The sequence below is a fragment of the Arvicanthis niloticus genome, chromosome 6, assembly GCF_011762505.2.
Source record: "Arvicanthis niloticus isolate mArvNil1 chromosome 6, mArvNil1.pat.X, whole genome shotgun sequence".
Lineage (NCBI taxonomy): Eukaryota > Metazoa > Chordata > Mammalia > Rodentia > Muridae > Arvicanthis > Arvicanthis niloticus.
This window is the reverse complement of record NC_047663.1, coordinates 42,697,043-42,723,337: the sequence shown is the minus strand read 5'-3', so window position 1 is coordinate 42,723,337 and position 26,295 is coordinate 42,697,043. Positions and strand designations below refer to the sequence as shown.

Below are 26,295 nucleotides of genomic sequence, written 5' to 3'. Positions count from 1 at the left end.
TAGCTTAGTATGCTCTGCCTTTGATTTGTGTCCCAGGATGACCTTGAACTTCTCCTGATCTACCTGCGTCTGCCTCCTGAGTGTTGGGATTACCGTGAGTCACTAAGGCTAGATTAGGTGGTGTTCTACACAAGCAAGTGCACAATCAACCCGGCTATATCCCCAGCTGCTCTTACTCACCCGCCAAACACACCCTTTTTGACAGGTTTTTATGTATCCAAGAGCGATCTGGAACTCCTGATCCTCCTGCCTCCACGTCCCAAGTGGTGGGGATCACAGGCATGCACCACCACACCCAGCTTCTTTATTAGTTTCCCTTATAAAGCTCTGGAATTTGATGCAATCATGAATAACAACCTTTTCTCCCTGGTTTTATTTTCCGTGCTATACTTATAAAGTCCCTTGGTACCTCTAAAACACACCCATCTTTCCCCTAGAGCTTTACTGCTTTTATTTTCTCACAGACAAATATCTTTGAACCGTCTGGAATTATTTTGATGTTGAGAGGTAGGACTTTGTTCTTCTTTGTAAATATATTTGTTGAGTGAACAAAGGAGACACTCTCCAGCCCTAAGTAAAGTTGACGGCTTCCTAAAGGATTAGATTAGATGCATAGTAAAGTTGCTTATTCTCTCGACAAATATTTCAAAATCACGTGTTGGCATGGTAGAATGCAACAGAGAATCAGATCAGCTACTGCTCCCACCCATGGGGCTATTACAGTTCATGGGGGAGGCAGACACTGGCCAGACAGCATGCTGGTTATAAAAGTTTACTGAGGAGACATGAGCATATGGTAAAGGAATCTATCTTGGTTTGAGGGTCAGAGAAGGTGTCGCTGGTGAAAGAAGGGATTTCAGGGCAAGGAGGAGGTATAGAGAGATTTCATCACAATGACCGGTGTCCCACCCCAACCTGCAGGAACCTGGAGGGGAGAGGACACCTGGAAGTCTGTCAGGGTTCAGACAAGGAGCCTGGACCTTTCTCTCTCCACCAAGCCCGATGAACCTGACAGTGCCTCTCCCCAACCCTCCACCCACAGTGAGCAGCATCTGTGAGTAGCAACCTGCAGCTCTCCTGGAAGCTGAAGAGGGAGGATGCCGGTCCTGACGTGGGTGTCTGTCCAGCTCATCACCCAATTCACTTCACAAGTCTCTAAAGAGGCTGATGTGGGGTAGAGGAGAGACTCTTATTTGCCCATTAGGACTCAAAGTCCCCAGTAGCTGGTTTAGAGGGGAGGAAGAGATATGTTATCTTGGTTTATAGCCCAGGCTAGCCTCAAACTAATAATGCTCCTCCTTCACCCCATCAAGTGCTGGGACACCACCATGCCAACTCTTTAAAGACATTTTAGAGTTTATTTTGATTTTATGTCTATGAGTGTTTTGCCTGCTAAGTATGTCTGTACAGGTGCACGCAGTAAGTGGAGGCCAGAAGAGGGAATCAGATCCCCTGGAGCTGCGGCTACAGGTAACTGTGAGCTGCCAGACACCGGTGCTGAGATTTGAACCCAGGTCCTCTGCAAGAGAGCAAGGGCTCTCCAGTCCTGCAGCTTTGCTTTAAAGAATCATTCTTTATTCTTTTTGCATTTATACAAGGATGTAGTGGTACCTCCTTGTAATCCTAACACTTAGAAGCTAAGGCAGGACGCTTGTAAATTTGAGAACAGTCTGTGTACATAAAGACATGTTTGAAAAAAATAGGAGGAAGAAAAATGGAGAGAGAGAGAGAGAGAGAGAGAGAGAGAGAGAGAGAGAGAGAGAGAACAAATGAGCTGTTACAGGCTCTCCTTTGAGAGCCCTGGCTTAGGGGTCCAGGACAGGCTGAGCAGCATCAGCTGCCATTAGTCCCTCCTTCCCAGGCTGGATGCTGGGCTAGCGTCATACTCTAATCAGGAGGGATGGGAACAGGGTGCACCCAGAGCTTCAGGGAAAGGTCAGTGGGGGTGAGGGCAGAAAGGAGGACAGGAGCAGCTTCAGGGAAGCGTCTGATTTGTGAGCATCCGCCCATTGGCGGGCTCCAGGCCTGGTGTTACTGCTGCCTGGAGTCTCCTAAGAACTCTGCAGAGCTCCTGAGGCTCTCTAAGTCCTCTCTGCCTCAGCCCATGTCTCCTCCTGGGTTGACCCAGTCTGGTTAACCCCTACTAGTCCTCCAGATCTCAGACTAGAAGATGCCTCCTCTAGAGGTCTTCCCTGCTACACCGATCTGGCCTTCCAAAACTTCACCTTCTCCATTGCACTTATTGGACATAGGTGTGGTCATCCCCCACCATGACCCTTCCAACACAGCAAGCATGCTACATGCCAAGCCACAGCCACAGTCATCTTGGACCCCAAGTGCCTGGCAGGGAGTGGATGCCCTGCTAGTAAGTATTCAGTAGAATGGACTGGGCCTATTGCCCAGCTAAGGCCTATAAGAATGCTCTACAAGCCAGGCAGTGGTGGCACATGCCTTTAATCCCAGCACTTGGGAGGCAGAGGCAGGCGGATTTCTGAGTTCGAGGCCAGCCTGGTCTACAAAGTGAGTTCCAGGACAGCCAGGGCTACACAGAGAAACCCTGTCTGAAAAAAAAAAATTAATGCTCTACAAGAGCAAGCCTTCTCTCCCAAATCACTCCTTATTAGCAGGGCCTCCTCCATGGGGAAGGGTAGGGACTCTAAAAGCAGAAATGATGTTGGGACAAGGGACAGGGCCTTCTACAACTTACAGCCAGCAAGTGGGAGATGAGCCAGCCACCCAGACCCTGAGTCCCCACTCTGGACCCTGCAGGCACACTCCCTAATCTCTCCTCTTTGAAACACCCTATACCAGGTTTTTCTAAGCCTCTCCCAGGCCACTCCTTCCTCATAACACCAGCCTCTGTGTCCCATTTCCTGGGATGTAAGACTTTGAGGAAGCAGAGAAGGGACCAAGGCTCCTTGGAGTGGAGGGACAGTGCATCTTTCAGTAGTGGAAGCTGAGGCCTCTCTCTGAGGGGAAGAAGATGGATCTGACTTTGGAAGCAAAACAGCTGCCTCTTGCCCTGCTGCATCTTGGAAGGACATCAAAAAGCCAGCTGAGATGGCAATGACAATAGGTGAGCTCACTAAAATAACTTCCAGACAGACAGGCAGGGAGGCACTGTCCCCTGGCTTCTCGTCAGAAGACGCTGGTTCCCAGCCTCTGCTTCCAGTGTGGATGGGAGCGCCTGGGAGAGCTACAGCCCCTCGTCAGCGACTGCCCAGAGAAGTCCCACCAAGAATAATACTAGACAGCCTGTGAGGATGTACTGATTTGAGAGTACACTTCGGAGGCCAAGGCAAGTGGATATCTATGTTCAAGACCAGGCTAACCTACATATTAAGTTCTGGGCTACCCAGGGCAATATAGTGAAATCCTGTCTTAAAATAATAAATTAAAAAAATTAAAAATACTGAAATTGCACCGACTATTCTCCCCCCAAAAAAGTAAGGTAGATGGTTCCTGAGGAACAACATTTAAGGTTTCCCTGTGGCCTCCACAGGCACAAACACATATGCATGCATGTACACACACACATACACACACACACACACATGCACACGCATACACAGGCACATACATAACAGAATTATTAGCCAGCTAGGGCTACATACATAGCAAGACCTTGTCTCTCTAAAAAAAAAAAAAAAAAAAAAAAAAAAAAAAAAAAAAAATGCCAGGATCATAAATAGATGCCCATATGTCAAGGTTCTGTTTGTTCTGTGACAATGTGAAAATGGCACATTTTTCAAGATAAAAAAACCAAACAAACAAACAAGCCTCATGTACCACCTCCTACAGACACCTGCTGCTGCTTTGTCAGGAAGCACTCCGGAGTCCAGGCCCATGAGGAGAGCAGACAGACTCAAGGATAAGCAGATCTGGTACAGGTTCAAGAACTGAGACCTAGAACCCAACCTGGGGGTCAGGTATAACCAGAGACCAGACAGAAGCAGCGATGGCTCACTGTTTCAGGGAGAGCTCAGTCCATCCTGAAGCGAGGGCATGTTGAGTCTATGCCAGTGGGAGCCTGGGCAGAGGCTCCTCACATTTGGCCGGGATGTACAAACTGTGCTGTGAAGCCGGGCTTTGGTAAACCTTCAGAGACCCACACCTTGTCATCCACTTCTCTCAGGCACACCCTGCCTCCTTATAGCTCCACTGTCTTTCAAGTAGCACTTAGAACTGGGGATTGAGCATTCAAAGCATGGGCCCATGCAGGCATTTCAAATTAAAACCATAACATCGGGCTGGAGAGACGGCTCAGCGGTTAAGTGCACTGACTGCTCTTCCAGAGGTCCTGAATTCAATTCCCAGCAACCACATGGTGGCTCACAGCCATCTATAATGGGATCCAATGCCCTCTTCTGTTGTGTCTGAAGGCAGCTACAATGTATTCATAGACATAAAATAAATAAATCTTTAAAAAATAAAAAGTAACATTTTCCATGCTAGGCACAAGACTTGTGGCTCGTTAATCCTCACAGGGGGACTGTGAAGTAGAAACTGCCACAGACAAGGACATTGAACTTGAATGGATTAAAAAAAGTTTTTATTAGCACCCCCCAGCTGAATAAGCAACAGGACTATAGTAAAAGCCCACGTTCACCTGGCTCCAACAACTGTGCCCTCTGAGTAAGAGGCAGAGCTCCACAGACAGCCAGGGGTGGGGGAGTGTCATGGGAAACAAGGATAAGACCCTGGAAGTTCTGATGGCTACAGGCTGTGGGGGGCCCTGCAGGTGGTCACAGCAAGAAAACAACCTCAAGGAGGTAGAAATGAAAACTCCATCCAGGCCAGGTAGTGGTGACACAAGCCTTTAATCCCAGCACTTGGGAGGCAGAGACTTGGGAGGCAGAGGCAGGCAGATTGAGGCCAGCCTGGTCTACAGAGTGAGTTCCAGGACACTCAGGGCTACACAGAAACCTGTCTAGAAAAAAAACAAAAATACATTGTAATTTGGGGCGCAGGGTGGGGGGAGTTTCCTAGTGTAATACAACCCCTGATAAGCATAATTACATTGAAACTCAACTCAGGGTACATGTCATTGCTTCCAAGAAAAGATGGGTTCTGAGATGGACTACCTTAAGGGCCTAGGAAAGGAGCTGGCCTTGGTCTCAGCCACACAGATAGCTTAAAGGTCATTTAGGCTCACCTCTGGGCCTGGTTGTGTTGTAGCTCTGGCTACACAGATAATATAAGGGTCATTTAGAATATTAGATATCCCTGGCCCTGGTTGTGAATGTGGCCTGGATCAACAGATAATACCAGGCTATTAATCACTTCAAATTCCCAGCTTTCTGGATGAAAGAGCAGGTTTTATGTCCTTGGAGAGGACAGAGTTCACCATTTTGAGATCCGTGGAGATCTGCTGTGCTCCCAACGACCAGTATCTTCTACTTTTGGTTCCCTAGAAACCTTCCCATTTCGGCCGTCTCCCTGTGGAAACCTGAGTGTGGTGGAGAACCAACCTTGTTCACCTCCCACCCCAGTTCCATGGTAGATAAACATCTCTGTCAAAGCACCTACATCAAGGCGGCAAGAGGACTCAAAAGATAAAGGTGCTTTCGGACAAAACTGATAACCTGAGTTCAATCCCTGGAACCCAAGTGGTGAAAGGAGAGAACTTACTCCCTGTCCTCTGACCTCCACATATGTGCTGTGGTACGTGTATACACACACACACACACACACACACACACACACACACACACATACACACGCTCCTGTCATTTCAGCTCTCCTGAGTCAAAGGTAAGAGAACCCTGTGGGATCAAGAACAGTCTGGGCTCTATGGTGAGTTCAAGCCCAATCCCAGCTACAGAGTACAATGTTATCTCAAAAACACAACACCAAAACCATTCCCCACACCATACATATGCAGTTCACATTTATTGGCTCAGGAACATGCATGGGACCAGACAGATCAGTCTCAGCCTTTCCCTGGAGCCTTAAATTGAATTTACTGGAAACAGGATGGATACTGCTGGGTGAACTTCTCACCACAGAAGAAGGCAAACTGTGACTCAAACCCAAAAAAGGAGGGAGCAGAAGGATCCATGAAGCTGTGGGCACACTGAATACCCAGTCATGCCTCTGCCGCTCCTGGAATTTTTTTAGATATACAAACTGGTAAGTTCTTATTTGTTCATTTATTTATTTATTTTAATTAAAACTTTTTAGGCACGGAGCGGGGGAGGTGGTTCAGGGGTAAAAGAAGAAGAGCCATGGGTTAGGAAGAGCACTGGCTGCTTTTCCAGGGGATGCAGGTTCAATTCCAGCACCCACATGGCATTTCACAACTGTCTAGAACTACAGGGGATCAGACACCCTCACACAGACACATGTGGACAAAATACCAATGCACATAAAATAAAAAAATTATTTTTAAAAAATTTAGGCAGAGTCTCACTATGTAGCCTTGGCTGGCCTGGAAATCACTGTGTAGGCCAGGCTGGACTCAAATTCAGAGAGATCCACCTGCCTCTCTGTCTCTAGAATGGCGTCACTACTGGCCTGTGTTTGCTTGCTTTGTGGGTTTGGAGTTTTTGTTTTGTTCTGGTTTTTTTGTTTATTTCTTTTTGAAACACGGTTCTCATATAACCCAGGCTGGTCTCAGATTTGACATGTAGCTGGAGATAGCTCGGATTTCTGGTCCTCTCCTCTGGTATTACAGGTATGTGGCACAATGCCTGGCATTCACTCCCCTCTATTGAGTAGTGTGAGGAGGAGGGCACAGCCTCCCTTGGAGAGAGAACATGGTGGCATGGTGAACATCCCCCAAGGTAGACTACCCCAAGTGGGGCTGAAGCGGACAGGGAGGGGAGGGGAAGCAGGAGCCATCTTGCCAGCCACCCACGAGCCTGCCTGGTGTACTGCTCTGATCTCAGGGCTGCCATCTGCAGAGAGATGTACTCATTTGCAAACCACCCCGGAGACTGCTTGTTCCTGGGAAGCTGCAGAGAGCAGGACACTTTCCAGTGAAATAAATACAAAGAGATCTTTCCAGTCTAGGGAGAGAAGAAGCACTGGGCATGTGCCAGGCATAACGGTGACTCCTCAGCTCTTTACTTCTCAGCTACCCACCTGAACATGGGAATATAATGTCCACCACTTCATGTAAGGGATTCATCTCAATTAAAAAAAAACTTTTTTTTTGGTTCTGTGTGCATAAATCTTCACATGTGTGTGAGGGAGTGTGCATGTTCTGGAGGCCAGGTTGAGTGTCTTAGTGATTTGCCACTTTTTGGAGACCAGGTTTCTCTGTGTAGCCCTGGCTGTCCTGGAACTCACTCTGTAGACCAGGCTGGCCTCGAACTCATAGATCTTCCTGCCTCTGCCTCCCAAGTGCTGGGATTAAAAGTGATCACCTGGTGCTACTTTTTTTTTTTTAATTTTCACTTTGTGTGTGTGTGTGTGCATCTGTGTATATGTGTGCATCTGTGTGTGTACACAGCTGTGTGTGTGCACAGCTGTGTGTATGTGCATCCATGTGTGTGCATCTGTGTTTATGTATCTGTGTGTGTGTCTGTGTGTGCATCTGTATGCGCATGCATATCTGTGTGTGTGTGCATCTGTGTGTGTGCGTGCATCTGTGTGTGCATCTCTGTGTGTGTGTGTGTGTGTAGCTCTGTGTGTGTGTACATCTCTGTGTGTGTCCACCATGGTGGCTCTCAGAGGGGTCATTTTTCTTCTTGCACAATGTGAGTCCCAGGAATCAAACACAAGCTATCAGTCTTGGTGTCAGGTACCTTTGTCGTCTGAGCCATCTTGCTGACTTTATATAATTTTTGAGACAGAAGTCTGTCTCATGATCTCATGATGCTAGAGCAGGAACTGAGAGCTTTACATCCTGATCCTCAGGGGGGAGAGAGAGAAGGAGGGAAGGAAGGAGGGAGAGAGAGAGAGAGAGACAGAAACAGAGAGAGAGAGAGAGACAGAGAGAGAGAGGCAGAGACAGAGACAGAGACAGAGACAGAGACAGAGACAGCAAGCAAGCCTGGGTCTGGCATGTGCTTTTGAAACTTCAAACCCCATCCCCATAATACACTTGCTCCAGCAAGACCGAATATCCTAATCCTTCTAATCCTTTCAAAGAATTGGACTCCCTAGTGACTAAGTATTCTACTTATATGAGTATTATACTTATATGAGCCTATGGGGCCAAACTTATTCAAATCACCATATTACATTTACCACAGAGTTGCTAAGTGGCAGAGGTCCAGTGCAATACACATCTCTCAAGCTTGAGTACTTGTGTCATGTATGTGTCCTCATCATTGTCTTGGACAGATGAAAGCCATGACCTCTTCAGGGAAATCCCAGGAAAGCCCCTAAAAGAAGTAGGTAGAAGAAATGGAGCGATGGCTCAGGGGAAATAATCTGACTGCTCTTCTAGAGGCCCCAGGTTCAATTCCCAGTACATACATGGTGGCTCACAATCATATATAACTTCAGTCCCTGAGGCTCTGACACCCTCTTCTGTTATGTACAGGTATCAGGCACACTTGTAGTGCACAAACACACATCTAGGCAAAACACCCACAGGCGTAAAATAAAATTAATTAAAAATGAAAAAGCAGGTAGGATATTGACTTACATAAATAAAAACTATAATATATAATAATAAATACTATATAATAAGTAATATCAGTACTAAGGAGCTGAATGGAAAGCATGTGACCATTGAAACACAGTGGAAACTTTCCTGTAAGCAAGACTCCAAGTAAACTCCAAGGCTTAATTCTTTCTTTCCTTTCTTTCTTTCCCTTAAATCTCATCATGTAGCACAGGCTGGCCTTACACTCAGAAATCCTTCTGTCTCAGCCTTCTGTGTGTTAAGATTACAGGTGATTGCCATCGTGTCCAACTGAGGATGAACTTTTTCTTGTAGGAGGACAGTGAAGCCAAGAAACAGTCATGGTCAAGTGGGCCACATTTCCCAGAGAGGGAATATTTCTTCGTGGGGCAAAAGCACCAACATGCAAGAGATAGCAAGAGAGACTGGGAAAAGCTTCCTTGAGGGCAGGAGTAAGGGCACCAGGCACTGGGCATTTCCAGGAAATAGAACTGCCTTCTCCAGAGTGGACAGGTTTCCCCCAAACCTGGCAGAGTCACAGTATAAAGAGTTCCAAAGAACAGTGCTGCTTTTGCCTCCCCAGCTTTGCTCCTGTCTGGAGAGTGCATCTGTGCTGCTTCTGTTGCTGCTGCTGCAGCCTCAAGACTGGTGATATCAGAACCCAGCTTCTCCTACTTTCCAACACAAACTAAAGACTGTTAGCTCTGCAGGAGTCCTCCAGGTCTTCAGAGAAAGATGGAGATTGCTGGGTTATCCTATCTGGAAGATTGCACAGCTCCTAGGTTCAGACCCATCAAAGTGTGCAGGCAGCCATTGCTGTCTCCTATTGTATAAGCCAATCTATAAAGCCCCATTGGAATATATATTCATTCAGTTCTGCTCCTCTAAAGAACCCCATTCTTTACACTATTATTAGTAACTTTTGGGAAGTAATTTGGATGTTAAAACCAAACTACTTAACCATTTTTAACATTTCTTTTGTTGTTTTGTTGTGCATGCTCACACAAGTGTGGAGGTCAGAGGACAGTTTTCAGGAGTCTGTTCTCTTCCCATTATGTAAGTCTCAGGGACTGAACTCAGAGGTCAGGCTTGGCAGCAAGGGCCTTTACCTATTGTGCCTTCTTGCTGGCCCACATGCATTTAATCCTTCATTAGATTGATCGTTCTACATTTCTCTTTTAAAACTGTTATGTATATGAGTGTGTCTTGAGTGTGTCTTCAGTGTGTTTGAGTGCCTTTGGAGGCAAGAATTGGTTACTGGATTCCCTGGAATTGGAGTTGAGAGGTGTCTGGGAGCCTAACTTGGGTCCTTTAGAAGAGCAGCAAGTGCTCCTAACTGCTGATCTATCTCTCCAGCTGCTCATCCTGCTTCCTGGTCATCTATTGTGAGAAAGAAGCCTCAACACAGAGTAGAGGAAATGTCTACCCAAAGATGTTGAGTCCAATGTCATCTGGGGCACTGCAGAGACAGGCAATGTATCAGTTCAGTGTTACAGGATATTTGAACCTGTTTCTAGTTAGGGTGTGGTTCGGCTCACACCTTTAATACAGAGACACCCTTACTACTCACCTTTAATCCCAGACAATGAAGGTAAATTTAGTTTGTAGAAGGAAGCAACCATGTTTGAAAATGATGTCTAATTGAGTGACAGACAAAGTGACAAATCGGAGAAAGATTTGATAGAATAGGATCTGCCCAACTCTCACAAAAAGAGAGAGGAAAGGGAAGCTACTAAAGGGAGAGAAAAACAGTACAGGAAAGAGAGAGCACAGTACAGGAATACAGTAGAGTTTGTGGAGAGCAGAGCAGTAGAGTTGGGAGGGAGAGTAGAGCAGCACAGAGATGGAGAAGGAGGCAGGTTTACCAGGACAGTTGTACACAGACAGATTGCAGGAAGAACAAGCTAGACACAGGTAAAGACAGAATGAGCAAGAGAAAGGGAAGGAACCAGAAGATTCAAAAAGATTTCTAGAGTCAGTTTGAGGCCAAGCAGAGCAATTCAGAGGCAGAGAGGAAATTAAGATTGAATAAGTCAGCTGGGAGAGGAGTTTGAGAAAGAACAGCTGAGTTGAACCAGCCAGCCAGAGTTCAGAAAGAACTAGAAAGGGTGAGCTTATTCAGCTGCAAGTCTCAGAGGCTGAAAAAATTCTAGGCCTAGATTAGATTGTACAGAGGCTAGATGCTTCTAGAACTAGGCCTAGGTTAGCAGATGGAGGCAGTAAGCTTCCCAGATGACAGTTACAACAGAAGAATAAAAGACACTTTTACAGTCCAGTATGGAAGAAGTCTAACCCAGACACACCTGAGCTGGTCAGGTGTCCAACATGGAGGCTGCTGGCACACAGTGGGCCTCTGGATGTCCTAGCCCCAGGGCTCTACATAGCCTCATCCAGTTTAGACTGGCTTAGTCCACTTGGCCTCTCAGCATCAGCTGTCACCTTGTGTCCCTCTCACAGTGCCTGCCTAAATGAGCTGAAGAAAAAGTGCCAGGACACGCCCCCTCCTATGGTCAGCCATTCATCTGCAGCCTAGCGCCCTGCCCTGACAGCCTTACAATTGTGTAATCACAGACAAGACTGTGGTGATTATAAAATCTAATGCATGTGAAATGTGCCAGACACAGCTCTGGGAGCTTCTCCTGAGCTAGGCCATTCCTTCCTCACACACTCTTTACAAAGCAGTTGGGTTTTGTGTTTGGTTGTTTGTTGTTGGTGGTTTTGTTTTGTTTGAGACAAGGTCTTACATATCTCAGGATGTCCTTGAACTTGATATACACCTGAGGATGATCTTGTTCTCTGGATCTTCCTGCCTCTACTTCCTGAGTGCTGGGGTTCCAGGAGTACACCACGATGCCTTGTTTATTTGGTGCTTGGAATGTAAGTCAGGCCTTTGTACATACTAGGCAAGCTCTCTGCCAACCAAGATACACACCTGGCCTAGCAGTTACCATATTTTGTCCTTATCTAGAGGATGAAACTGAGGTAACAAGCAGCTCACAAGAAGCCTGACCTACATCTTATGAACATACCTATATTGGTGTGGATGAGAATGGTCCCTACAGGCTCATATGTTTGAATGCTTGGTCCCCAGTTAGTAGAACTGTTTGGGAAGGATTAGAGGGTGTGGCCTTGTTGGAGGCAGTGTGGCCTTATTGGAGGAAGCGTGTAACTGGGGAGTGGGCTTTGAGGTTTCAAAAGATTTGTGCCCTTCCCAGGGTCTCTCTGCCTCATGGCTGTGTCTTAAGATGTGAGCTCTCAGTTACTGCTCTAGCACCATGCCTGCCTGCCTGCCTGCCTGCCTGCTGCCTGCCTGCCTGCCTGCCTGCCTGCCTGCTGCCTGCCTGCCTGCCTGCCTGCTGCCTGTCTGCCTGCCTGCCTGCTGCCTGCCTGCCTGCCTGCCTGCCTGCCTGCCTGCCTGCCTGCCTGCTGCCTGCCTGCCTGCCTGCCTGCCTGCCTGCCTGCCTGCCTGCCTGCCTGCCTGCCTGCCTGCTGCCTGCCTGCCTGCCTGCCTGCCTGCCTGCCTGCCTGCCTGCCTGCCTGCCTGCCTGCCTGCCTGCCTGCTGCCTGCCTGCCTGCCTGCTGCCTGCCTGCCTGCCTGCCTGCCTGAAGCCATACTCCTTACCATGATAATAATGGACTAACCCTCTGAAACTGTAAGCAAGCCTCGAATTAAAGACTTTCTTTTAAAAGTTGCCTTGGTCATGGTGTCTCTTCTTGATAATACAACAGGAACCAAAAAAAACAAAAACAAAAACAAACCCATACCTAAAGTTTCATGAGCTTCAGTTCTAGAGCAATCTCCCTAAATTGCCTTAACTATCGCCTCCGTACTTCTGAAACCTTCTTTGACTTATCTTTTCAATACTAAATAGTTACCAAGGACAAACTGGACAGATGCTATGATAGAAATTCAGGACATAGAAGGGCAAGATTACTAGTGTCACGCCACAAGGATTCACGATCTAACGGAGTGGGAGTATCAATATGGCTAGGAGAGCAAATCATGAACTGCAAGAGAGGTTGGACATTGAGGTTTGGACAAAGGACTGTGAAGGGGCAGATGAGGGCATTCTGCCTATCACAGGGGCTGGAAGGTAAGGGAGGTGGAGCCAGCTTGGCTCTCTGCCTATCACAGGGGCTGGAAGGTAAGGGAGGCGGAGCCAGCTTGGCCCTCTACCTATCACAGGGCCTGGAAGGTAAGGGAGGCGGAGCCAGCTTGGTCAACTTCTCCTTGGCAGCTCATTTCCCCTTCCACGCTGTGTGAAGCAGAGGCAGCCTGACTGCTGTGTGGTCACAGTGTTCCCTCCAGAAGAACGTGCAAGCACACAAAAAAGAGCTGCCTGTGGGACTGCTCCAAAAATACCTACAATTCCCACAAAACAAAGGGCCTTTCGGGCAGAGACTCGCTTGTATCATACAAAATCCAGCATAAACCATTTAAATAATGTGAGAATGGTTGGACAGTCCTCTGGACTTCACTGACTTGGTCAACTGACCCTATAAAAATGGCTCTGAGAAACTGCCACGCTGGTTCCTCCCCATGTACATTTCCAGAATGTATGTACACACACACACACACACACACACACACACACACACGTGCACACAAATAATGAAATTTAATCATCATCTCCAGAGTCTCACTAAAATCAGATGGATCTATAAATAACTCACCCAGTCTCAGGTAGATACCGTAGCACAGGTTTACAATAGACCAATCCTTCAACAGGAGTCCTGATGGCTCTGTCTCTTGCTTGAGACCTGTGGAAGCTGAAATATACGGTCTCAGAGGTACAAGGCAGTTCTGTGGTCTTGCGAGCCAACCCGTCTTCCTGCAAGGCCAGAACTCCCTCTGTACCTTTGTCCTGTGACTCAGCCTGCTTATGTGACCTTGCTCACTCAGTCTGACTTGCCCCTTAGATAAAAGATTCTCAGCTCTGTAGGGGTTGCAGAGGGCTCTAGAGGTCCACTGTGCATGTGTTCTGGAGACTATGTGAAGGTCTGGGCCTTCAGTGTGCAAGCCCTGTTTTCTGATTCTACCCTGTGGGTCTTAGGGAAGAACCTCAGCCATCTGGCGCCTTTACCTGCTGGAGGCTGGAGGCTGGAGTCTGGAGGTGCCTTTACCTGCTGGAAGCTGGAGGCTGGAGTCTGGAGGTGCCTTTACCTGCTGAGCAGTCTTACTGGCCCTGGATTATTCTTTTGCTTTTTGTTGTTGTTTGTTTGGTTTTTGAAACAGGGCATCATGTAACCCAGGCTAGCCTCGATTGTTTAGAGTTGGCTATATAGCCAGGGATAACCTTAGTATTATAATATTTATAATACAGCATACAACAATTCTTCCAACAAGAAGCTTGGGCTTCTTTTTGGTGTGTGCTGTGTGTTTTGCACTAAGGTTTTAAAGAAAATAAAAAATGTTTTATGGTGATTTTTACTTTGGTGACTTTAGGGCAAAATTAAAATTCTGAATTCTGGTCCCAGTTTTTAAAAAAAAGTAGTCATATCTGGGACATACAAAAACTCCTTTGAGGCTGAAGAGATGATTTAGCAGTCAAGGGTGCTTCCTGCTCTTCCACTTGGGTCCCTAGCACCTACAATGGGCAGGACACATGTACTCCAGCTTCAGGGGATCTGAGGCCCTCTTCTGGCTTCCCCAGGCCCCTGCATACACACGACATACACAATAATAATAAAGTAAAAAAAAATTAAAAACCTACAAAAGGATGATAAAAATACAAACAATCCACCTTTAAAAATAGATAAATGAACTGATACCTTGAGTTCAGTTCCCAGAACATACATGGCAGAGAGAGAGGATTGCCTCAGTAATGTGTCTTCTCACCTCTACATCAACACCATGTGGCACATGACACCCAGACTCATATAGACACATCGTACAGAAACAACTCAGCCCATTTGGTGAGCTATAAACCAATGAGAGACCCTGGAGAGAGTAGGGGAAGAAGGGAGAGGGAGAGGGAGAGGGAGAGGGAGAGGGAGAGGGAGAGGGAGAGGGAGAGGGAGAGGGAGAGGGAGAGGGAGAGGGAGAGGGAGAGGGAGAGGGAGAGGGAGAGGGAGAGGGAGAGGGAGAGGGAGAGGGAGAGAAGTAAGGAGAGGGAGGGAAGGAGAGAGGGAGGGAAGGAGAGAGGGAGGGAGAGAGAGAGTCTGAGGAACACACTTGCACTCACACAAGCACTGATGTGAATTCACACATGCACATGCACATGTACATTCCTGGGGTTGTCATGAGATGACAATGATAAGGCACACATGTCTATGCAGCATTTCATTCTGGGCACTGAAACAAACAAGCCCAAGTCTTTAATCCCAGCACTCAGAAGGCAGAGGCAAGTGGATTTCTGTGAATTTGAAGCCAGCCTGGTCTACAGAGTGAGTTCCAGGACAGCCAGGGCTACACAGAGAAATCCTGTCTCAAACAAACAAACAATAACAACAAAAAAACAATAAAAGAAAGGATGGACTTTACCATGCTGTCGTCTGACTTCCACATGGACACTGTGACAAAGGAGTCTCTCTGTCTGTTTGTCTGTCTGTCTGTCTCTCTCTCTCTCTCTCTCTCTCTCTCTCTCTCTCTCTCTCACACACACACACACACACACACACACCTTTGTTTTTTTAAACCTGATGACTTGAGTTTGATCCTCTGGACTCACATCACAGAACGAAAGAATCTACTTCCTCAAGATATTCTCTGACCTCCACATGTACCCCAAGAATGTGATTTTAATTATGTTTTAATTTTTTTCCTGTCTGTGTCTCTGCCACTCTCTGTCTCTGCCTCTCTCTGTTTCTCTGTCTCTCTTTCTCTCTCTGTCTCTCTGTCTCTGTCTCTCTGTCTCTCTGTCTCTCTGTCTCTCTGTCTCTCTCTCTCTCTCTCTCTCTCTGTGTGTGTGTGTGTGTGTGTGTGTGTGTGTGTGTGTGTGTGTGTGTGTGTAAGTCAGAGAACAACATGTGGGAGTGGGCTGCCTCTTTTCACCATCTGGACCCCGGGATGAACCCAGTTTGTCAGGCTGTACAGGAAGTACCTTTACACGCTAACCTCTCTCACCAGCCTAGTGAGAGGTTTTTTGTTATTATTAAAAGACCTGCCCCAAGGTCTATTCTACGTGGAGGGCATATACGTGGAGGGCCTAATCTATTAACCAGCTCTTAACTATTTGCAGGACATTTATACCCCATGGTCTGGGCACCCAAAGCCTTCCCTGCCTTGTCCTGAACTCCCCCATCTCTGGGTCCCATTGCTGTACTTCTAGTGACTGGTCACCATTCCTCACAAAGCAAGACACGTCCATCTCAGGGCAGGGCACGAAGTGTGCTTTGGCCTGAGACTCTCCTCTCCTTAAGGGTGTTTTTACTTTGTTGGCTCACTTATTTTTTTATTGATTTTTAAAACAAGGTCTCATGTATTCCAGGCTGGTCTTGAACTTTCTGTAGCCATGACTATGTAGCTAAGGATCTTGAACTGTTTCTGATCCTCCTGCCTCTACCTTTGAAATGCTAATATTGTGGACACAGTAGTACCACGCCTGGTTTTAGTAGTGCTGAGGGTGGATTTCAGGGCCTCTTGCAAGGTAGGCAAAAGTGCTACCAAATGTTGGCTGATGGAACCTGTGATCGGAGAATAGCACACACTGGATTCTCTCTCCTCTGTGCTATCTTCTTTCCCTCCCTCCTGGACTTCCTGCTTCCTTCCCTGTCCCCGCCCACTTTGGTGGTGATAGGGAGGGAGCCCGGGACCTCTGCATGGCTAGACCATTACTCCACCTCAGGGTCCTGTCTTTATTTTCTTCCCTACCCTTGCTTCTACCCATCCCCTAATATGACATTTTACATACTTGTTTAGTTACTGTCTGTCTGTACGTTGTACCAAGTGCCGCCTCCTCCAAGACAAAGACTTAAACTTATTTGCTACTGTGCCCTCAGTGCCCAGAATAAAATGCTTCATAGACACGTGTGTCTTATCACTGTGCTCTCATGATAACCCTGGAGATATGTGTGCGTGCACATATGTAATCATATGGTGCTTGTGTGAGTACAGGTGTGTTCTTCAGACACTGTCTTTTTTTTTTCTTTCTTTTTTTTTTTTTGAGAAAGGGTCTCTCATTGGTTTGTAGCTCACTAAACGAGCTGAGTTGCTTCTGCTTCCCCCGACGTTGCAAGTGTGTGTCATCATGCCCTGATTTTTTTGTACAGGCACTGCAGATCAAACCCAGGGTCTCATGCTCACTGATCAAGCTACATTCCAAGACAAATTCTGGGAGAGTATTCTAGAGATAGAAACTCTTGCTGAAAGCCTGGCATGGTGGCTCACACCTCTAATGTCAACACTTGGAAGGCTGAGGCAGGAGGATTGCCTGGGCTGCATAGTGAGTTCTAAACCAGTCTAGGTTACAGAATGAGACTTAAATATCTTAAATAGCCTACCAAAACATATTGGAAAATATTTAAAAGGCATGGATTGCTTGACCTAGTGCTACATACCTGTCATCCCAGCACTATTGAGGCTGAGAACTGCCACAGCTCAGAGGCTGTTTCTTTTCTCACCCAAACTCATGTCTAGGTTGAAGAGTCGCAGACTTCTTATCTTGATTTCTCTAAGTTGGGAAGATGTCGTTCTGAATGGTTTAAGCGATTTCCCAGGGGTCTCATACAAATGGCTGATTTCAAACTTCAACCTAGATCCTGGGAGCCCAAATGGCCTTGGAGTCACACAGTAGCTATTAACCAGTGCAGCCTCCAGAGGAGACAACAGAAGGCAAAGGAGTCAGCACAGGCTCGAATCTGCTGATCAAAACTGACTGGAATACTCACCTCTCCCTATTTCACCACCTGGGGGAGGCAGGACACACACTACTCTCCTTTAACTTGGGCAGGGTGGGGTTGGGGGTTGGATAGACCAAAGGTGATGTTCTTTCTAACAAAGAACAACATGTGCCTGCTTTCTCTGACTGTTGATCATTCCTTACACTTTTGTGTGGCCTGACATATACTCACATGAATTTCTTTGAACATCAAGTGACACATGTCTTCAGGAAAGAGTTCCTTGAAATGGGATGAGGGGCAGAGAGGCACTCACATGATTAAAGGAGATCTGGAAGGGAGATCTGGAAGCAGAAGCAGAAGCAGAGGGATCACGAGTTCAGGGTCAACCTGAGTTATGTGAGACATTGTACAACAGACAGAAGAAACAATGGTGTCAAGTCTAGCTGGAAGGTTCTCCGGATGAGCAAGCCAGCATGTGGGAACAAGCGCAGGCACAGTGACCAGAGGGACACACTCAGCCCTTCAAACACTGATGCTGGCTGGACCCCTTAGTAGTTTAAGTTAGCTAGAAATGGCTCCTCCACTCTCCCCAACAGTTCTCAACTACTCTTTCTGCCTAGGTGATCTACACCAATTGTGCCAATGAAATTATTTTCCTCAGGGCAGATGGAATGCCTCAGACCTCCTCTACTGTCCCTGGATTTTATCTTCAGCAGTGTGGTGTCTGCCTGCCCAGCCTGAACCAGGTCACAGAGACTTTTTTCCTGGTGCAAACCTGGAGAAGGTGCTGAAGTGTCTAATCCTGGAAGGGCCAAAGATCAAAGGGGCTGTCCAATGCAAGGAGAGCCATCTTTCTCTCAATATGAGAGTGATTGCTTCTAAGGGCAAGCAATGTAAAAAGCATGAAGAACTTTTCCATGGTAAGGCATGTTTCCTTAAGAACTCTGGTGGTCCCTGCACCCCACAAAGCTGATCCACTGATACCCAGAGCCACGCATCTGCATTCACGCTTTAAAGCATTCTATGTTCCCAAGCCTCTGTTCCCGAAAACTTTGCAATGATCTGAGGTTCTCCGGCCCTAGCACAATTGCGGGTGTTTCCCCCTTAATTACAGATGCATGCTGGGAGGAGGCCAATCTGGCAGTAAATGAAGCAAGGACTTGTCAGGGAGAAGGAAGATGAAAAGAAGGCTCCAGTCTCATGTTTTGCCAGAAGGAGAGGGAACACAGCGTCCTCACACTCACGGCTCTTATACTAAACTTAGCCAGCTCCCAGGGTTCCAGAGTTGGCAAATCAGCTCATGGGGTCCTAATAAACAGCCATGATGTGGTGACTCACAGACAGTAACCACGTGCGGGATGTGGCTGCTTTCAGCCAGCCAGTCCTAGAGTGGTGCTGGGCTGAGCCCCCTTCACACAACAGGTTCATGGATGGGGAGGTGGGAACAAACGGATGTTATCTGAAGAGCCAGAGGGTCCTGCAGGTGAGAGAGCCTGACCCAGAAGAGAAGGCTCAATGCCTGGGGAGTAAGGAGACAGTTCTGTAAGGTCATACAGTGAGGGGATGAGCCATCTTGGGGACTTCATGACCATCAGGGCACAGAACAAGGGAGACAATGTCACATGGGAAGTCTGTCTTTGAGATAACAGACAGGGGATCAATAATAGCAAAATGGTTTCTAGGAGAATCCAGGGAGTGCCCTTCACCCTGCTGCTGATATGGTCAGGTTGCTCTGGCCAGACTGTGCCAAAGTTTATAATCAGCTCCAAGACCTAAGTCCCCTGAAGGTGTGGATGAACTCTGGATTCATCTGCAGTCTGATAACTACATGTCAATCTACCTGCTACCTGTCAACTGCATCAGATGGTCTGCAGAGACTGGGACATCTTGGAAGGATCACCAGCCATAGTGAGGTAGAGAGGGGCTTCCCAGGCTTCCTTACAGAAGTCAAGAAGAATTCATCTGGGCAGCAAATTGCAGCTGGTCTGAGAGGCTGAGAAGATGCCCAGACTAGGGAGAGAGGGACCCTTTGGGCTGGGGGTTAGAATGGGGCTGAAATGGCCCTGAACAAGGCAAGAGTGTGCAGGCTTGCTCTGCATGGAAGGTACTCGTCTGGCTCCCAGAGAAGTCACAGAGCCATGTGAAGTGTCTTTACAGGGCTTCCCAATGGAAAAATTAGTCACATTCAAGAGGTCTCAAGGGAAGAATGAGGTTAATGAGGGGCCCACAGAAATCTGTCCAGCACAGGGTGGAGCTCACTGGTAGCACTACTAAAGCTGTCCAGCAGTGTAGACAGAGGTAGTGAGTCCCCCAGCAATGGGAGGCTTCAAGCAGATCACTAACCTTGTCTGCCTTCTGTGTCGGTTTCCCCCTGAAGACCCGTGGAAGGAAACATGCAGACACTCAGCTCTGCTCTTCATAGGTGGTACTCAGAGACCAGGAAAGGATGCATACTGTTCCCAAGGTCACCAGAAAGCAGCGGGACCAGAAACAGCCTTGTCTGCTCCCCACCCAAGCTCTAGACTGTCCCATCTGGCTTCCCAATTGGTGTCCCGACTGGTGCTATTTTTAACTGGCTCCCTTGGCTAGGATGGAGAATGACTAGTACTGGCTGGGCTAGTACTGGCTTCTGGAGCCCAGGTGAGGCCAGAAGGAAGCCAATGGCCTGTCCTTGCACCCAGGCTTGTCAACACTAATTGCTTGTCATGTGTGGCTAAAGGAGGATTAGAGTGTGCCATACAGTTACCCAGCCTGGTGCTGTCCCTGCACCTGTGAGGAGGGACTGTCACAGTGATACAGGCATGTGCTCTGACATTAGGGCTCTACCCAAAGGAAACCATCTTGATTTTCCTCTAGAGAACATTAAGATGCACAGGAGAATATTATCCTCCAGGCCACTAGGGGGCCTCAGCTGAACCACCATAGTGCTTTGTATTCTAAAGTAAATTTCGACAAACATCTGCCCAAATATAGCTAGGCAAGGCAGCTCACACATGTAATCCCAGCACATATGCAGAACAGGCAGGAGGGTCAAGCGTTCACAGACAGACAGAGCAATATGAGACTGTGTCTTTAAAAAGGAGGGGCTGGTGAGATGGCTCTGACAGTAAATCCACTTGCTGCCAAGCCTGACTACCTGAGTTTGAATCCACATGATGGACAGAAAAACCTGGCTCCTTCCAATTGTGCCCTCCACATGTGTGCCTCCCACGCTAAATAAATAAATGTAATGAAAATAAAAATGAGTGCAATAAAATCAGCCCAAAGCTCCTCAGAGACTTTTGTAATTGTTACTGTTGCGTTTTAGACTTATTTTTATGGATATGTGTTTGTTTCTGTGTAAGTGTATGCCACGTGTGTGCAGGTGCCCTCTGAGGCCAAAAGAAGGCTTTGAATCTCGCAGAGCTGGAGTTACAGGCAGTTGTGAGCTGGGAACCGAACTCTGGTCCTCTGGAAGAGCAGAGTACCCTTAACCACTGAGCATCTTTCCAGCATAGATGTAATTTTAATATTTGAAGATTTATTTATTTATTTTATGTATATGAGTACACCATTGCTCTCTTCAGACACACCAGAGAAGGGCATCAGACCTCATTACAGATGGTTGTGAGCCACCATGTGGTTGCTGGGAATTGAACTCAGGTCCTCTGGAAGAGCAGTCAGTGCTCTTAACCACTGAGCCATCTCTCCAGCCCATTTTTCTTAAGTTCTACAAATGGTGTGTGTGTGTGTGTATGTGTGTGTGTATGAATACTGGGTGTGTTCATACATGTGTATGTGGTATGTAGCACTGGGGTTACAGGCTCATGTGCATGGCTATCCCTGACTTTTTACATGTTTGTTGAGAGTTGAATTCAGGTCCTTATGTTCACCTGCTAAGCCAGCTCTCCAGCTAGAAATCGTTTTGTGTTTTTGCCCCCTGGGGTTCTGGAGATAAAACCCATGGTGTTATGTGTGCTATACAAATGCTTTCCCACTCTGGTGCACACACACTACACAAGTGCTCTGTCACGGAGCTATAGCCTCGGTCCTTTTTATACTTGTGATTGGGAGGTGGGGGTGTTTGGTTTGGTTTAGTTTGGTTTAGTTTGGTTGGTTTGGTTGGTTTTTCAAGACAGGGTTTCTTTGTGTAACCCTGGTTGCCCTGGATTTCTGTTCTGTAGACCAGGTTGGCCTCAAACTCAAGAGATCCACCTGCCTTTGCCTCCCAAGTGCTAGGATTAGAGATGTGTGCCATTACCACCTGGCGTTTGTTTTGTCTTTTTGACAGGGTCTCACTACACATACATATACATGTATATATGATATGGCCTGTGTGTCTGTGTGTATGTATTGAACCAGGCGTGATGACACACACCTGTAATTCTAGCACTCTAGAGGCTGAGGTGAGAACTATTGCCATGAGTTGGAAACCAGCTTGGGATACATAGCAAGACCCTGTTTTGAAATAAAGTAAGTGGGAAGAGATAGACAGGATGAAGGCAGTGGGATCAGAGGAGAGCAGGAGAAAGTGTCACACAGCCACAGCATGGTCCACAAGGACTGCCACAGAGCAGTCACATGGGAAGAAAACCGAGAGTGGAAACAGGACAGTCGGGCGAGAACTCTATTCTAAGAGGCTAAGCAGGAAGAGATGAGGAAATGAAAGCAGAACGCAGATGTCTCTCTTCGGAAATGTTTGAGAGGAAAAAGAAAGTACATACCCTTTAGGAAAACAGAGACAAAGGGTTAGGACATGGGACTCAGGGCAGGAGCCAGCTCTCAGAACAAGGCTGATGGCCATGTCCCACTAGAGAGGGGCTGAAGCATCTGAAATCCTGCCAGTTAATCATGGAGGGTGTGAAGCAAGTGGATGGAGTGCTCAAGGACAGGATGGTATATAGTAAAACAGTCTAAAAATATGCTACAATACAATGCAATACAGCGCAACACAGTACAATACAGTGCAGGGCAGTACAATACAGTGCAGTGCAGTATAGTACAGTGCAGTACAATACAATATAATATAGTACAAGACAGTGCAGTGCAGTATAGTACAATATAATACAGTACAATACAGGCAGTGCAGTACAGTACAATACAATAAAGTACAGCATAGTACAGTGCAATACAATAAAGTACAGTATAGTACCGTACAATACAATGCAGTGCAGTACAATACAGTGTAGTGCAGTGCAGTACAGCGCAGTACAATACAGTGCAGTTCAGTACACTACAATATAATACAGTACAATACAGTGCAGTGTGGTACAATACAGTGCAGTGCAGTACAATACAGTGCAGTGCAGTACAATGCAGTGCAGTACAGTATAGCACAATGCAGTGCAGCACAGTACAGTATATTACAGTACAGTACAATAAAGTACAGTACAATACAGTGCAATGCAATGTGGTACAGTACAGTACAATACACTGCAGTGCAGTGTAGTGCAGTATAATACAGCAGAGTACAGTACAGTACAGCCCTCCCAGACTATGTTAGGGCCTCTAGCAGAGGTGAGACTGGAGTAGAATTATGAGATCCTACTCTTGGGACAGAGGCCCTGACCCTGGGGGTCAAAGGCAGTCACTCTCATGAAGGGATAATCAATCAATCTTTCTTTCTTTCTTTCTTTCTTTCTTTCTTTCTTTCTTTCTTTTTTCCTGATATTTGCTATTTAACCCAGGCTAGCTTCCAAATCTCAGTCCTAAGCCTTTTGAGTGTGGAGATTATGGATATGTCCCCACCACGCCTGGCTGAAAAATACTACTTTTGCCAGAATAGACTATTATGTTCTCTGAAAACCACTATAACATTAACTTTTCCTGAGAATCTGTGAGAAAATGTCTACTCACCTACACGGGGTACCAATGACAAAGCAAAGAGACAATTTCACCCAAGTGAGGCTTCGACAGACCAGTGGTCTCCCAGTGTTAACTGTACGCCTGGAAATCTCATGGAGTTACAGGCATGGAGTCAGTGGGCTCCATGGAGCATCTTGCTTACCTCTCTCCCAGCTGGCTGAGGTGATCGCTTTTTTTAATAGATGCAGGTACCAAGATGCAGAAGTGTGGTTAGTACCCTGCTGGGCCTGGGCAAGGGCTGGCCATCTTTTAATTGTCAAACAATCCTCAGGTTCATCATGGGGAACTTCCTGGGTCTAAATTCTCAAGAGCTCAGATAAGGATAGGGGTTATTCCCTCTGAGCACAAGAGACACAGGAACAGAAGTCCAGTTAGAAACCTCAGCCCCACCTACAGGAGAGAAATAGACTTTATTACATGCCTGGCAAAATGGGAGGCAGCTTCTCAAACTAATTCCATTCTTTTTATTATTATTAATTATTTTATTTACATTCCAGCCATCGCCTCCCCTCCCGGTGCTCCTCCCACAGTTCCTTCTCCCATCCCCCTCTCCCTTGCCTCGGAGAGCTTGCTACTCTCCCATCCCCCTTCCCTGGGGCCTCAAGTCTCTCAAGGTTAGGTGTGTCTTCATCCACTGAGGCCAGACCAGGCACTCATCTGCTATATGTGTGTGGGGGGGGGAGGGGGGAATTACATTCTTAAATGGTAGCATCAGCCCTTCAAGATGGGTCTCATTGGACCAGGCTTTTGTTTTGTTTTGTGAGGGATTTTTTTTTTTTTTTGGTACTTATTTTTGTTTATTTATTAAGATTTTGGGGTCAGAGTCTCCTGTAGGCAAGCTGATCTCAAACTTACCATATAGTAGAGGAAGACCTTGAATTCCTGATCCTCCTGCCTCCACCTCCCAAGTGCTGGGATAGCAGTTATTTGACACCACATCTGGGAGAGAGGGCACTTTGGTATTTGGTGGTTAGTTAGTTCTGTTTTGTGGTGCTGGGATTGAAATCAGGGCTAGAAGCTAATGGATAGGTAGAATCCATGTCCGGGCATCTCTAAAAAAAATTTTTTTCAGTTACATTTTTTATTTGTGTGTGTGTGTGTGTGTGTGTGTGTGTGTGTCTGTCTGTCTGTCTGTCTGTCTGTGTGCCAGTGTATGTGTGTCTATGTCTCTGTATGTGTCTGTGTGTATGTGTCTGTATGTGTGTCTATGTGTGTCTGACTATGTCTCTCTCTCTCTCTCTCTCTCTCTCTCTCTCTCTCTCTCTCTCTCTCTCTCTCTGTGTGTGTGTGTGTGTGTGTGTGTGTAGGTACCACAGTGGACTCTTATTTTTACACAGCCAACCTTACTTTCTAACTTCTTCATAGCCCACCTGCCTCTCAGGAGGCCATGTGACTCATGCTAAACCAGTCTTAGCATGAGTCTTATTTGTCAGGCAGTGCCAGGAAGGGAAGGCCACATGGTCCAAGCTGGACCAAATCATAGCTCTTCTCTTCTCCAGGAGCTACCAGCTTGAGCTGGAGAGTCATTCCTCTTCCTTTCTGGTAATCTGAAGGAACCAGCCTGATGTTCCTGGGAACGTTTCCTGCCACTGAGAACACCACTCCCAGGTGACGAAGGTGGAAACTGATTTCACCCACAAGTCACATTTGCACCCACATGACCACAGTGACTTTTCAGATGCAAAGAATTCCAGAAGATGCCATTTCCTGGGTTGGGATGGTGCAAATTTTCTTTGGAGTATTTTAGCCCAATGTGATTTTCTTTGACCCCAGATGGCTGTCCTAGGACCAATCCTCAAGTCCATGTTGTAGACAGAAAAAGGAAGTAAGAGGAAAGAGTAAGCAAGACCTTTAAAAAACATTCTAGAAGCTCTGGTCCAAAGTTGCCACTTACATATCAATGGACATTCCTATATGCAGGGAATGCTGGGAAAACATAGCTCCCACCTCAGCAATAAAGATTCCCGTTACTAAAGGAAGAAAGGGAGAGAGAGACGGCATGGGGAGAGAAGCAAAGACAAGCAGGGAGCCTCCCTCAGGGACGTTCCATTCTTCATCCCCTATGAACCAACAGCATCCTTTTCTCCTTAAGCTGGAGTGAGTTGGGTTTCAGTCACCTGCAACCGGGCTATAGATGCCCTACGTCAGGGACTCCTCTGTCTCCTTGGCTTCCCGCCCAGGGTTTTTCTCCCAGATTCCCATGCTGCTTTGAACAGAAACTTTTGGCACCAATCTCGCCCTTACTCATGCTCTGACTAATAGCACACTGTAATTTCCATGCCAACTCGTTTCCCGCCCTTTGGGGATCCTGGCAGGAGGCCTGAGGCAGGCCCTGCCCCACCTCCATCAGCTTTAGATCTGATTATGGCGGGTGGGGGTTTGCAGGGCATTACTGGCAGGCCTGGGGAGAACCCAGAATGGTGCAGACTTGGGGCAGCTCCCCCCCCCCCCCCCCCCCCCCGTCAACCTACTGAAAACAGAAGGGAAACTAGACACTATTTGCTTTCAAAGCTCTCTATGCCTCTGTCCTGACTTTCAGTGGGAATGGCCTAGGAAGCTTTGAGTGGATGGTCTAAGACCCACGGTTAGCATAGGGCTATCTATTTGCCTAGTAGGAGATAATAAACTTAGGTAGTTAGCCAGCCCTTGCCACTGATGGCTTGCTTGCCTGCAGAGGAGCAGAGCCAGCCCCATTCCTTCTGCCTGGGTCCTCAGTGGGTGGGGAGAAAATAGGAGTGCAGTCTTCCCAAGGTGAGCATGCAAGCAAACCAATGCCCAAGCAGAAGTTATGTTTGCTCCAAGCAACAAGATGTGCAGGGACCCTGTTCTGAGCCCAGAGCTGGGCACCATTTCCACTTCACATCTGAATGCCATGGCAGTGATCAGGCCACTTGATCTTATAGCCCTGGAAACCCTAGTCATCACCTCAGACAGACTCATGTTTCCTTGCTTGCTCATTTCTCATTCATGCACCCCTCCCCTCGCTCCCTCACACATCTCTCGTGCCTGCTCCTTCAGAAAGGCTCATGTGCTGATAAGAGCCAAGGCTTTGACGTTAGAGACCTGAGTTCAACCCCCCCACCTAGTGCTGA

The 26,295-nt window shown here is 47.1% G+C and overlaps 1 pseudogene; it reads left to right on the top strand.

Annotated features, from left to right (window-relative positions):
- The first annotated feature begins 12,562 nt into the window (after positions 1-12,562).
- LOC117710262 (large ribosomal subunit protein uL15 pseudogene) overlaps positions 12,563-26,295 on the top strand; it is a 44,984-nt pseudogene continuing 31,251 nt past the window's right edge.